General features: G+C 41.4%; 1 protein-coding gene and 1 long non-coding RNA gene across 2 annotated transcripts in view; both read right to left on the bottom strand.

The window, feature by feature from the left end:
* LOC146642349 (uncharacterized) overlaps positions 1-7,956 on the bottom strand; it is a 54,778-nt gene extending 46,822 nt beyond the window's left edge. Inside the window, exon 1 of the long non-coding RNA XR_014909536.1 lies at positions 7,373-7,956. This is a non-coding gene — a long non-coding RNA (uncharacterized LOC146642349). The remainder of the gene's footprint in view (positions 1-7,372) is intronic.
* Positions 1-13,107, bottom strand: part of ncam2a (neural cell adhesion molecule 2a) — a 473,690-nt gene that overhangs the window by 414,112 nt on the left and 46,471 nt on the right. The window lies entirely within an intron of this gene.

Below are 13,107 nucleotides of genomic sequence, written 5' to 3'. Positions count from 1 at the left end.
CTCACTCCAGAGATTGGATATGATGGTAGAAGGGTGTCGTGTCAATCTGAGGACACAGCACCACGCCACAACTCTCCTCTTTAAGCCTTTTCAGCTAAGAAGCTACATGCACAGAAACCCACTGTAGACAAACACTTTTTCTTTTTCTTTCTCTGCACACACACAGACACACACACAGACTTGGCTCAGGACACAATGGGTCCTGTAAAAAGAGGGGCTCTGGTGCCGAATATGTCACTGTGCCCTGAGATGCTATGTTCAGGCACAGCCAACCAGCAGGAAACATTTGCCCGTTTCACCTGCCTGCCTTGAAACGCTGTATTCCTGTCAGAGTCACACATTCCTGTCAAATGTTTAAGCCTTCCCTCCTACGTCCCCCGCCGTGCTTCTAGCTTCACATTCGATTGACAAAGATGTGGAGGGAGGAAAAAAATAAATAAACAAATGAATACGAGACTGCGCCCGTGTTTGCTCATGTCATCCACACAGTTACATGAAAATAGCATCACAGAACATCTGCCCCCATCCCCATCTGCCGGCACACTAACAGGGCGAGGCAGAGCTGCGCCTCTAAGGGTGAGGGAGCCACATTTCAGGACCGCAGACAGCGGCAATGCTAGATGCAGTGTGTCGGGGAGATTCAGAACTGGCAGCTGGACAGCTCCCCCCCTCCAGCCTGCCTCCTGGCTGGCCCAGGGCGGAGAAGAGGCCAGCTGGGCTGAAGATGTGTGATCTTCAACCTGCCTGAGGACCAGTGGGAGCTGGGGATGAAACAACATGGAGACGGATCAAAGATAAAGACAAAAACAAACAGAGAAACAAACTGACACATGGAAGGGTAGGTGAGAAGAAAAGAAAAAAATCTTTGAGCAGCATCACATCCTTCCCCCAGAAGGAATGAATGTCCTCTCCCCGCATCTGCACGAGGTGCACTGAAAGAAAGCGATTCACTAAGTTCGCTAAGAGTTTTTTTGTGGCGTCATTTCTCCTGCCAAAGATGAGCATTTCTGTTTTAAGTTGCTCTTATGTAAATCTTTCTGTTTAACTGAGCTACAGCAAGGTTACTAACATAAGTTTAGTTCAGTCCAGCAGCTTTAAACGACTATATTTTATTCTATCAGCTTCAAAAATGTCAAAATAAGACCAAGAAAAATGTCTTCTCCTGGGATGACAGTGGCTCAGGAGGTAAAACGGGTAGTCTACTAAGCAGAAGGATGGTGGACAAGTATCCTTGGACAAGATACTTAAACTAGATTTGGATTCATCAGCACTTAAGTATAGAAAAAAGGGCCTGTATGAATGTGTGTGTGACTGGGTGAATGAGTCTTGCAGTAAAAGGCACTTTGAATGCTCAATTAGACTACAGCAGTTTCTTCCAGGAAGCTAATTATGAATGTTGTTATTCTCTTGGATGGATTAAGAAATAAAAAAGGGTAAAAAAAACCGATGCTACATACACTTGGATGGGCTGTCCAATAAAAGTACTTGTTTGGGAAAGTGCTTTGCTTATAAGTACTTTCCACTCTTTAGAGCAGGCCTCACGTCATAATGACGCAGTGGGCCAAGGGCTCAGAGAAGGTCTTCTTTTAACATGGTAAATGGCATGTATTTGTATAGCGCTTTACTAGTCTCTAAGGACCCCAAAGCGCTTTACACATCTAGTCATCCACACACACATTCACACACAAGCTACTGGCAAGCTACATTGTAGCCACAGCCACCCTGAGGTGCACTGACAGAGGGAAGGCTGCCGGACACTCTGACCACCACCAGTAGGCAATGGGTGAAGTGTCTTGCGCAAGGACACAACGACCGAGACTGTCCAAGCCGGGGCTCGAACCGGCAACCTTTCAATTACAATGCGAACTCCCAACTCTTGAGCCACGATCGCCCACAACATCCACCCAAAAGGCCTATGTTCCATCTAATTTTAGGGTGACATAGAAGAATGAGGATAAATATGCCCAGTTAGGAATAGCTTTCAGAACTGGGTGGCTATAGATCATTTCAACATGTGAGGATCATCTCTAATTACATCAATATTACAAGAAAATCTTTTTCTGCATATCATTCCACACCCTGTATCAATGAGGATACAGAAGACTTTCCCTTTATATGAAATACCAGCATTGACACTAGTCTAAGAAGAGTTCACATGCACACATCTATACACACACACCAAGTGTCCTTCCTGTGAACCTTGTAGTGACAGTCTAGGGACTGTGGTACAGTGGGACAGTGGCCCAGAGGTTCAACAGTGAGCTTGTTATGCCAAGGTCGCCTTTTTCAGTCTCACACCAGCTGGGAAAATCTATGTGGGGAAATTGAGTGAGAAAGACTTTCCGCTCCCTTAACATTTTCCGTAGAGGTGTCCTTGAGCAAGATACTGAAGCCCACTTGGCTCCAGGGGAATACAGGAGTGTCCGACAGTAGTAGAAGGCAGTTACAGAGCAGCAACAGTGTCACTATGCGTTATAGGCTGAGTCTGAAAGAGGGCATAGTGGTAACAGAGGACGAGAGCTCAGCCCAACTTCATTTGACAAGTTGTTTTTTTTCTCTCTCTCTTTCCAATAACTCGGTGAGATGAGGACTAGTGAGCGCGAGTGATTTTCTTTGGGAGTAACGAATTGCGAAAGGAGTTCAAATTATTTCAAGGGAACACCAAGTTCAAGGACATCCTGCTGCACCACTGCTGCCTGCCTGCTGCCTGCCTGCGCATCTGCCAAGAAGAAAGGTACGGTGGAAAGTGAGTGTGAAATCAAAGAGCCAAAGTACATCGGCAAAAGAAGAGCTCAAGTTAAAATAATAAGGAAACACTGACAGGGAATCCTTTAGAAATAATGCCAGAACAAAGCAGTGGGATTCAAGGTTGGATAATCTATGTCATATTCTGACACTTTAAAAGAAAAAAACTAATATAGGTGGGAAAATATGCTAGAGGTATTCTTTGATGTGAATTTAATTTTAAAGTGATTCACGATAGCCTCTGTTTCACTGCAGTTTTTAATCCTTTAATAAATATTTATTATACACAGGACAGCTCGCAAGTTTAGGGTTACTTGAAAATAAACTTGTTTTGGGGAAAAAAGCATCATATTTTTTCCCACAACCTAAAAAGTTTGTGGGAATCAGAAAATGCCATATGAGCCTACACAGGTATATTATTTAGAAATCACCACTCCTGTGTTCCAGTAGCACACTGAGTTACCTAATGTAAGTTTGCAATGGCAAAAGAACTGATCAAAGCCATTACTTAGACACAGCTGAAAACTGTCGTGCTGATTAAAGAAGCAATTAATTTGGTTATTCAAGTGTCTTCGCAGAATCACTAACAAGATACTTGAGGACTGCTTGGCACCATATTATTGAGGATGATGAAGAAAATGTGATCATTTGGGGGTGTTTTGGTGGTGCTGAAGTGGAACATTAGTACAGGATGAAAGGGATCTTGGACAAGAAAGGTTCCATTTTGCAATCTTTGGACTCAAGCCTATTTCCTCCACAAGAGGACAACAAAACAAAGCAAAACTCCAAGCTTTGCTAGAGCTATTTAGAGGCGAGGAAGTCAGCTTTTCCCACTGGCTAATGCTCAAAATGTCAAGTCTTTTGAACTGTAGTGGGAACCTACAACACAATGGACAATTATCCCATCGACCTATTTTCTTCCACTTATCAAATTCAAGGTCACAGGGGGCTGGAGCCTATCCCAGCTTGGACATTTATTCTATGAAAGTAAAATCTTAAGATGCCTTGATTCTTGATGCACCAATCCAACTTTTTCCAGGTCTTTAAGTATCTGTCAATAGTGAGTGCAGAATCAGTACCAGTATTTAATTAACAAGCTGTATGCATAGATGTGAGAAAAAGGCTGGGAGTCACTCCTTCAAGTGTAAAGTATCAGGTTTGGCTTGAACAGTGCTTTATACTTTATAACTTCATACGTAGGGATGGGTACCAGTATCCGGTGCCATTATGGCACCGGTTCTGACATAAACGGTAGTAACCAGACCAAAAAGCAGCGCACATTTCGGTGCTTTATTTTTTACTGAGATGTCATACACTTTGGATTCTAGCCAATCATTTTACCTTTGCAAGCGTAGTAGGCGGGCCCAGATACGCACGTTCTTTTAGAGCTGAGCTACAGATTAAAAATGCCCAAGGCGAAACGGTCAAAAGTCTGGCTGTACTTCACAGCAAAAGATGCAAACTTAGCAGCCTGCAACAAGTGCTATTATGCTGATACTGTGATACTGTGCAAAGGAGGTAACTCCTCGAATCTGATGAAACACCTGGCGACGCTTAGCGTTTTTTTAAAAGCCGAGAAATGCGCCGTATTTGATAGCTTGCTGCGAGACCTCACACCGAGCGCATCTACTGCGGGTGTGGTGCCTGTTATCGACCCGGAGTTAGCAACATGAACCCGAAGAGGAGAGTCCTGGCCCCCTGCCAGTGTAGCAGAAATGATGACGGATGATGATGGCAGCAGCCGTTCTTCTCTGGGTCAGTAGCTTAATGTTGTTCAGTTTACGTTGAGTACGCTAACCACGTTATTAAATTAATGCATGTAAGGTGAACTAGCAAACACGTCGTAGTTACATGCATCTGTCTTCGTGTTTGATGGCAGATACACCCGTCACCCAAAAAGGCTAAAATGACCAAAGAAAAAGTGGGAAACAGCTAAACATGAGAGGTTTTTGGACAAAGTTGGTATTTTTTCCCCATTGTTTAAGCACTGCTTCCAACCAAGAGTGATACCATAAATCCCCTATAGCTGCAGAAAAGGCTAACATTGTTATCTTTTTACAAAAAAACAGCTAAACATGAGAGGTTTGACAAAGTTTGTGTTCTTGATTCTTTAAGCACCGGTTCGAGCACCGTTTAATCACCGGCACCATTTCAAAAGTACCGGTTTGGTACTGGTATCGGATAAAACCTAAACGATACCCATCCCTATTTACACGACAGTGTAACGAAATATAATATAAATTTATTAAAACTGCATTCAATGGTAAAGTGTTCTGATCTCTCTGAGTTTTTTCAGATTCTGCCATTAATTTTCTGTCCTCTCTTCTTCAACTTTACCTTGTGGTGTGCCTCAAAGATCAGTCCTAGGACCTGTCTTGTTTACATCCTGAGTGATTTTGATTATAATATTGCTATGCAGATGGCATCAAATCCCACATGTCAACTTATCTCTCTATCCACCTTCCTACCAAGCTGTGTCTCTCTGGCAACCTTATCTCCAGGGTGACTTAGAAGCTTGCAGACATTCTATCATCTTCAGTTCGAGCAGGTCTTACTTTTGATCAGGCGTTCAGTTTTGATGCATCTTGTACAAACCTGCTTAAATCATCTGTGTGTGTGTTTCAGTCTGAAACGTGGAATGGTTTTCATTAATCACTGATCAATAATTATGATTCATTATTCCTTTACCTGGGAAAATCGTCTTTGATTGCATAAAGTCAGTCCACAATCCTGCTGGAAAGCTTCTACAACCTCAACCCCTAAATGAGGAAATGGATAGGCTCAATACAGCAGGAGCTCAGCGCAATTGGCAGTCCACAAATATAATCAAACAGTATATGAGTGACTTTGGTCTTTGCGATGCATGGCGCTCCCTTCACCCCAACAGTAAGGAATATACTTTCTTTTCACATGTCCATCACTCCTACTCTCACCTGGATTATCTCCTAGTCAGCAGCTCACTGCTGAGTGACATCTCAGACACTGAGATTCACCCTATAGCTGTCAGTGATCATGCTCCTGTATCTTTAACACTAATACACAAGAATAATACTACGCCAAGTAAAAACTGGAGATTTAATACATTACTACTCAAAGATGAAGAGTTTATCAAATACTTACAAAAAAGGACTATATTTAAGCTATAATGACATTCCTGGAACATCAGCATCTGTCACAGCACGGAAAGCTGTGATGAGAGGTAAAATAATTTCTTTCTCATCACATAAGAAGAAAACAAAAATGTTCAGGAACTAGAAAAAAACATCAAATCCTTAGAAAAAGCCTATGTGTCCCACCAAGATCAAGAAATATTGAACAAAATACGCAAAACAAAACTAGAATTAAATGAAATCATTAATAAAAAGACTCAATTCTTAGTACAAAGACTTTGCCTCCAAAATTTTGAACACGGTAACAAATCCGGACAATTTCTAGCTAACCAGTTAAAAATCCATAAAGAAAAAACAACCATATGTGCTGTTAAAGATTTATCTGGGAATACAATATATGACCTTAAAAAAATGAACAACATTTTTAGGGATCTTTATGAAACTTTATATACACCACAAGTAAACCCATCGAAAAACAAAATTGATCAATTTTTCGACAATGTAACTTTTCCAAAATTATTAGACAGCCAAGCAATGGCACTGGATTTGCCACTGATGCCAGGTGAACTCTAGGAAGCCCTGATAAGCATGCCCAATAATAAGGCTCCAGATCCAGACGGCTTTCCTGCAGAATTTTATGAAGAATTCTGGACGATTCTAGCACCAAGTTTTCACAGAATGTTGCAGGAAATCAAGGAAAATGGCAGACTACCACCAAATATGAACTCTGCAAATATTAGTCTCTTACTAAAACCAGGCAAAGACCCCGTATTTCCTTCAAGCTATCGTCCAATAGCCCTTATAAATGTAGACCTTAAAATAATCTGCAAAGCTCTCTCAAAGAGACTGGAGAAAATAACCTCCCTTTTAATTCATCCTGACCAAACTGGTTTCATAAAAGGTAGGCACTCATCAACAAATACACGTAGATTACTTAATTTAATAGACTACTCATACAGTAAAAATATTGAAACCATAATATTGTTTCAAGCAAAGGCATTTGACAGAGTGAACTGGAAATTTCTATTCGCAACTTTACACAAATTTGGTTTTGGAAACTCTTTCGTAAGTTGGTTAGAAATATTATTCCCCAACAGCTTGTGTCAGAACAAATGACCAAATATCCCCCAGCTTCTGTCTCCCGAGGGGCACCAGGCAGGGATGCCCACTCTCCCCTTCACTGTTTGCAATTTTTATTGAGCCACTAGCAGCAGCAATCAGACAGGCTACAACAATTAAGGGCATAAAATGTAAGAATGTAGAACATAAAATGAGCCTTTATGCGGATGATGTGTTACTTTTTCTCCAAAACTCACAAACCAATCTCTCTGGGGTGATTACATCTTTCTCAAAAGTCTCAGATTATTCAATTAACTGGACAAAATCTACAGCTCTTCCAATTAATTGCTCCTTCTATAATTCTTCATCTACCCGACTGCAATCTGGAAATATTAAATATTTAGGTATCAATATCTCTCCTAAGCTTGCAGAATTAACTAAATTAAAACACATCCCACCTGCACGCCACTGCAACCCCCTCTGGCCTCTGCTCCGTAGCTGCGGGGTGACCTCTCGTTTAGGGCTCTACTCAGCTCTTCCCAGGAGGGTGGCACGGTTCCCCCCCTTTGGTGGTCCTCCTCGGGTCCTTGTACTCTGGGGCCTCTGGATATCTGGGGCCTGGATCTCCTCCATACCTGCTTCATACCCTGGTGGACGGGGCTGTGGCTCCCCACACTCCCTAGCAGATCGTTACATGGAGAAACCTTTGGAATACAAGCATGCTGATCCACACAGGTGTGCACACAGGTGTACACACGGGTGTTCACAGACGCGGACTACACCTTTCTTGGCTGCTGCCTCAAAGCACATTGTGCGCTGTCTATCTTGCGTGCTGCACAATATCGTTTAATATTTAGTATCTACTGTTATCTACTGCTAGCTAGTTTATTGTGATGGTGCTGTTTTTTTTATTATGTTGCTCTTTGTTGTTGGCTTTCTCTTCTGTTTTTTTTTCTCCATACAGGTGATCCAGGTGTTTTGTTTTTGTTTTTTCTTTCTTCCCCCCCTTCTCACCGTCTCTTCTCCCCTTTGGTTTTCTTTCTCTCCCTCTCTTTCTTTCATTCTTTCTCCCTGTCCTATCCCCCAGTCATGTCTGTCCCGTTTGTAGCAACCGAAAATAAAATAAATTCAGAATTATAATAAAGGTCAATCAAATGAACCAATATGGTAAGGCCATGATGATCCACTTGGTAAAATAAATCCGCTTGGCATTTTTCTTGGCCTTAAGACAACAATTCTGCTGGCTAAAGATCCAAACGGGACACAAAAAAACCAAACAAAAAAAACACATCTCACCTTTAAAGACAGTAGAAGGCGATCTGGCTAGATGGAAATCTCTACCCATATCACTCATGGGAAGGGTTGCCGCTATAAAAATGATGGTCTTGCCATGTCATGTCTGCCCCGTCTGTAACAACCGAAAATCAAATAAATAAATACTTTTTTAAAAAAAAGAAAAAAAAGGAAGCTTCTAACCAGGTACTACAACAGGTCTACATCCATACGTAACTACTAAGACTCTGAGGTCAACTCATCTATGCTCCCGGTCCACTGGCCCACTGTGGTAAAGATAGAGACGAGGATGAAGCTGAGCTATGTTACTGCCAAAAGCTGTGGGTAGTGACCAAAATAACAAAAGAATAACACAGTGGACACAGTCAGCAGAAATGAATCCCCTATTATGGGTTTCAGGCTCTTCCTTAGAAACAGAGGAGCTAGAAGAGGTGATTCAGGCATTTCTCTGAGATGCCTTGCCAGACCAAGGTGAGGTCTTTGGAGCCTGTCTAACCAGGAGGAGACTGCTGGGTTGACCCAGGACATGTCCAAGTTATTACATGCCTCGGCTGGTTTGGGGCCCTTTTCACATGTCCCCCAGAAGAGCTGGAGGAGTTGTCTGCAAAGAGGGAGGTCTTACCCTCCATAATCTGCACTAACCAGACAGTCTGGTAAACCATACTGTATGGAGCGCAAGATTCAACCAGTTGTTTAAAGTCAGTGAAATTGAGTAAGCTACACTAATCAGGGGAGGCAGTTAGACAACGAGAGGCTGAGTGTGCTTTGATGCAAGCAGACAGGGCCTTTTCTGAGGCATTCACATGAATTAGACTCAAAGTGAGGATCGTCATAAACTGGCACACCTGTTCCTTCCGCGCCCCGAGGACTGGCCCTCCCACCGAGCTGAGTACAGTAGCACTTCAGAGGCTTGCCTGGAATCTCTTAGAAATTTATGGACTAAAATGTTCACTGCTGTGCTTCTTAACTAGCACTTGTTTCATTGTGCATTTGCTCTGGTTTACAGTCTGTATTGAATTATACTAAAATGCTAAATTAGGCCTGATAAACAGCTTTTCTGCTGAAGTTTGTGTCTGATTTCAGTGGAAAACATCACAGAGCTATTTCCAGCGTCGCTAAAACAGCCATTTCAAAACATCCAAAGTTGGTATTAGTCTGTCACAATTATTGGTATTCAAAGGAGTTATATACTAATCAGAACTGTATATGACCACATGATGTGATTATTCAAATATGGTCTTTTAGTGAAGATTTACGTTAGATTAGATCAACCAAAAAAATTGCATTTGTGTGTTTGGAAGGTGCATATCTCACCTTATTGCATATTTAATAAAGGAAGTGTTGTCTTTTGTCTTCTGCAGTACTGTGATGTGTAAGTAAGTTCTCCACATCTCAAAGGAATCAAGCTTTAAGACGACACAGATGAAATTTATAATAGCTGCAGGGATATTTTTGGTACTTGGTAAATGATGGATGTATAAAGTGGTTCTACAACAGAAACAGCAAGAATCCTACAACATATCAGTTTCCTAAAGACTGTCGATATAAAAATGTAAACCAATCACGCAATTTTTACTACAGTTGCACCAAAATATTCATTCATGATTCATTCATGGGTAGGCTTTTGTGCTTTTCTTATGTATTAATATGACCTGTAACCCCCATCCCTCTCACTCACAGCAACCACCACGAACTTCTGTTCACTCTGTTGTTGCCTATTATCAGTAGATTTCGCTGTTTTCCCCTCATCCCTTACCTACTGCTTCACAATGAGGAGCACAGAGGGCAGTGGTGCACACTGGGAGATAAAAAAAATGTAAATTACCATTTTAACTTTCTTTCTGAGTGATCATTTTATATGTAAATGTAGGCAAAATCACAGCACAACCTTTGCTGGGGGAAGGTTGGTTATTTTTTCTAAAGGCCAAAAAAAGAGATTATTTTGTAAATCCTTTAAAAAGATAACTGTGCACCCAGCATCCATATTAGTAGGTACATGTGTACAGTCGAATGCAGCCCTGTCATAAAGTTTACTCTTATTCTTACAGGTAGCTGTTCATATTCATGTGCTACTCAATGAAAAAGAAAAACAACCTCTTTTTATTCTTCTTTATATCATTCTGTGCTCTCAGCTGTTGGAACATTAAAAGCCTGCATTGTTGAAATCTATCAAATTCCCAGAAATCCGGCTCTTCTTAAACTGCACACTGTTCCTGCTTAACAAATAACAAAAAGAAAAAGAAAATGCCTTGGTCACCCTAAAGCAAAAGAGTCCTTGTGATACCACTGAAGATCCAACAGAATGCCACATACAAAAACAAGAAGAGCTCTCAGAGAGTATGGTCTTGCAGCCTAGGCCATGAGCCCTTTTCACGGTCTCAGAAATACAGACATACAGATCTAAATTTCAAGTTTTCTTCCACTGAGTATGATCCACCTCCCTGTCAGATTTTATGAAATACAACCTTGTGGTTTTCGTTTAATCTTGCTAAAAGATTATAAGGGCAAACAAATGTCACCTTAGCAGAGTAAAAAATAATAAATTCTTGCACATTTTCTTTTTTTGAGGCAGAATTTTGTAGAGACCTGCAGCATTGTGCAAAAGCACTTAGTTATTCCTCCTAACTTTATATTTTTCTTTCAAACAGCCAGACTGTCATTTTTTAAAGTGGTCTTCAGCAATAGTTTTCCAGGCTTTTCAAAGCGTTTCTTTGGACATTGGCTGCTTTTTCATTCATTTTCCATCCAGTCCTAGTACCCAAGCATTTTCAGAGGAATGTTTTTGTGCTTGTTAGTTTGTTAATACACTTAACACTGAGCTGTGAATCAATTCAGCATAAAAAGGCCACCTAACTCAAGGGATGAACCAGACAACAGACAACTTGGCAAAGACCAATTTTAAATTGCATCTTTAGGCACTTTGTTACTATCAGTCCTGTTCCAAAAAACACATACTTTCTTGCTGTTTCTTTGGTGGAATCTGTGAAAAATATCAATTAAAAAGTGACAATAGATCGCACTTTTCTGCCAGCAGGATGAATCCCGGACAGCTATTTGTCACAAACCTGGTATATCTCAGCGCGGTGTGTACTGTGCCCTTAAAAATTTTGAGAAAACTGAACAAGTGGGGGATAAAATAAGAAGTAGCACACCTAAAAACCTATCTACAATAGATGAGCACAATTGTAAACTGTCATTAAGTTAATAACAGAAAAAAATCCCACAAAGACCTGAGAGATGCATCCGCCCGCTGTGAACATCTACTGTTCACTGAAGCCTCTTCACAAATAGTCTCAGTAGAGGGGCGGCTTCCAAGAAGCCGTTCTTATGGAAGGAAAGTAAGTAACACAGTTTAACACTATCAGCCATGGATTGGCCTATCCATATATATATATATATATATAAAAACACCCAGCACGCCCCTGCGGGCAGTTTATCCTTCAAGCTCGGGTCCTCTACCAGAGGCCTGGGAGCTTGAGGGTCCTGCACAGTATCTTAGCTTTTCCCAGGACTGCGCTCTTCTGGACAGAGATCTCCGATGTCATTCCCGGGATCTGCTGGAGCCACTCGCCTAGCTTGGGAGTCACCGCACCTAGTGCTCCGATTACCACGGGGACCACCGTTACCTTCACCCTCCACATCCTCTCGAGCTCTTCTCTGAGCCCTTCGAGCTATATATATATATATATATATATATATATATATATATATATATATATATATATATATATATATATATATATATCATGCATGTTTGCACATTTCCCTTTAATGGGCCTATTTCTTACTTTCACCTAGCAAAATATAAAGAAGTGAGATGTAGTTCATGACTTTTGCAAAGTAATCTATGCAGTCACTTCGGTTATGCATGTACGCTAACTCACAGTGAATTTCCCAAGTGCATGCCTGGGAGTCATCGAAACATAATGTATGCAAATATAAAGTATAAATGGATGAAGCAGAACATGATTAAGTAAATAAAGCCTACAATTTCATAACTTGAGGGAGGATTTGTGTTTTCATATGGAAAAACATGACTTTTTCCCCCTGTTTAAGACCTGTGTTTATCTATGCAGCTCTATGACTTACTGTTCTAATTGTGGCTCTAGTGGTCAGTTCCCAGATGCTGTGCTGTCAGGAATGAATCAGGTGATACAGAAAAAGAACACACTTTCATAGCTGGGAGCGGCACAAGATACTGTTAACCTTGTACTGTTGGGCGCTGAGCAAAACTGGGGATTAAAACTGGGGATTAAATATTTTGCTCAAGGGTACATGCAGAAAAAGTTGCTGATGGAGAGGAAAACACTTCTCCGCAACTAGATTTTCCCAGCTAGTCTGGGATTTATTTCATGCATGCAAAATGTGCAGAAAATAGGAATTAAAGTTTTCACATCAAGGATGAGAGACAATGGCCTCCCGTCATCTCCCCGAGGAGAATTATTTGAATATCAATACGGGATCCCGTCTGTTCGAAATATCCCATTTCAGCCACAATGAGACATGGAATATTTTGGAGGTAACAGAAAGGAAGCGAGAGAAAGACGGTAATAAAGAGAGAAAAGCAGGATCGGGGATAGATACACAGACTCAGATGGGTAAATAAGACAAAGGTGGAGAAAAGACTGCGGAGCAGAGGGGAAAAGAGAAAGAGAGATTTAGTTTTGACAGGAGGCAAAGAAAGACTGAGGGAGCATGAAAGCGGCAGCTCATCATTAGCGGCGTCACTCCCTTCCACCTCCCTCTTTGTCATTCACAGACACATCTGCATCCGAGCATCTAAACATTATTGAATAGCCCACGGAGCTGTGAAGCGGAGAAGACAGGTGGAATTGCATTCTAACGCCTCCAATTAAGCCGATCAATAACGGCCTGTTGGAGTCTTGTGGGCAGCATGAGT

Source organism: Rhamphochromis longiceps, linkage group LG23 (genome assembly GCF_057381845.1).
Source record: "Rhamphochromis longiceps isolate RC_006_pf linkage group LG23, R_longiceps_female_GT1.1, whole genome shotgun sequence".
In the NCBI taxonomy this organism is placed as follows: Eukaryota; Metazoa; Chordata; class Actinopteri; order Cichliformes; family Cichlidae; genus Rhamphochromis; species Rhamphochromis longiceps.
Note: the sequence above shows the minus strand (reverse complement) of the source record. Positions and strands in the feature narration are given on the sequence as shown.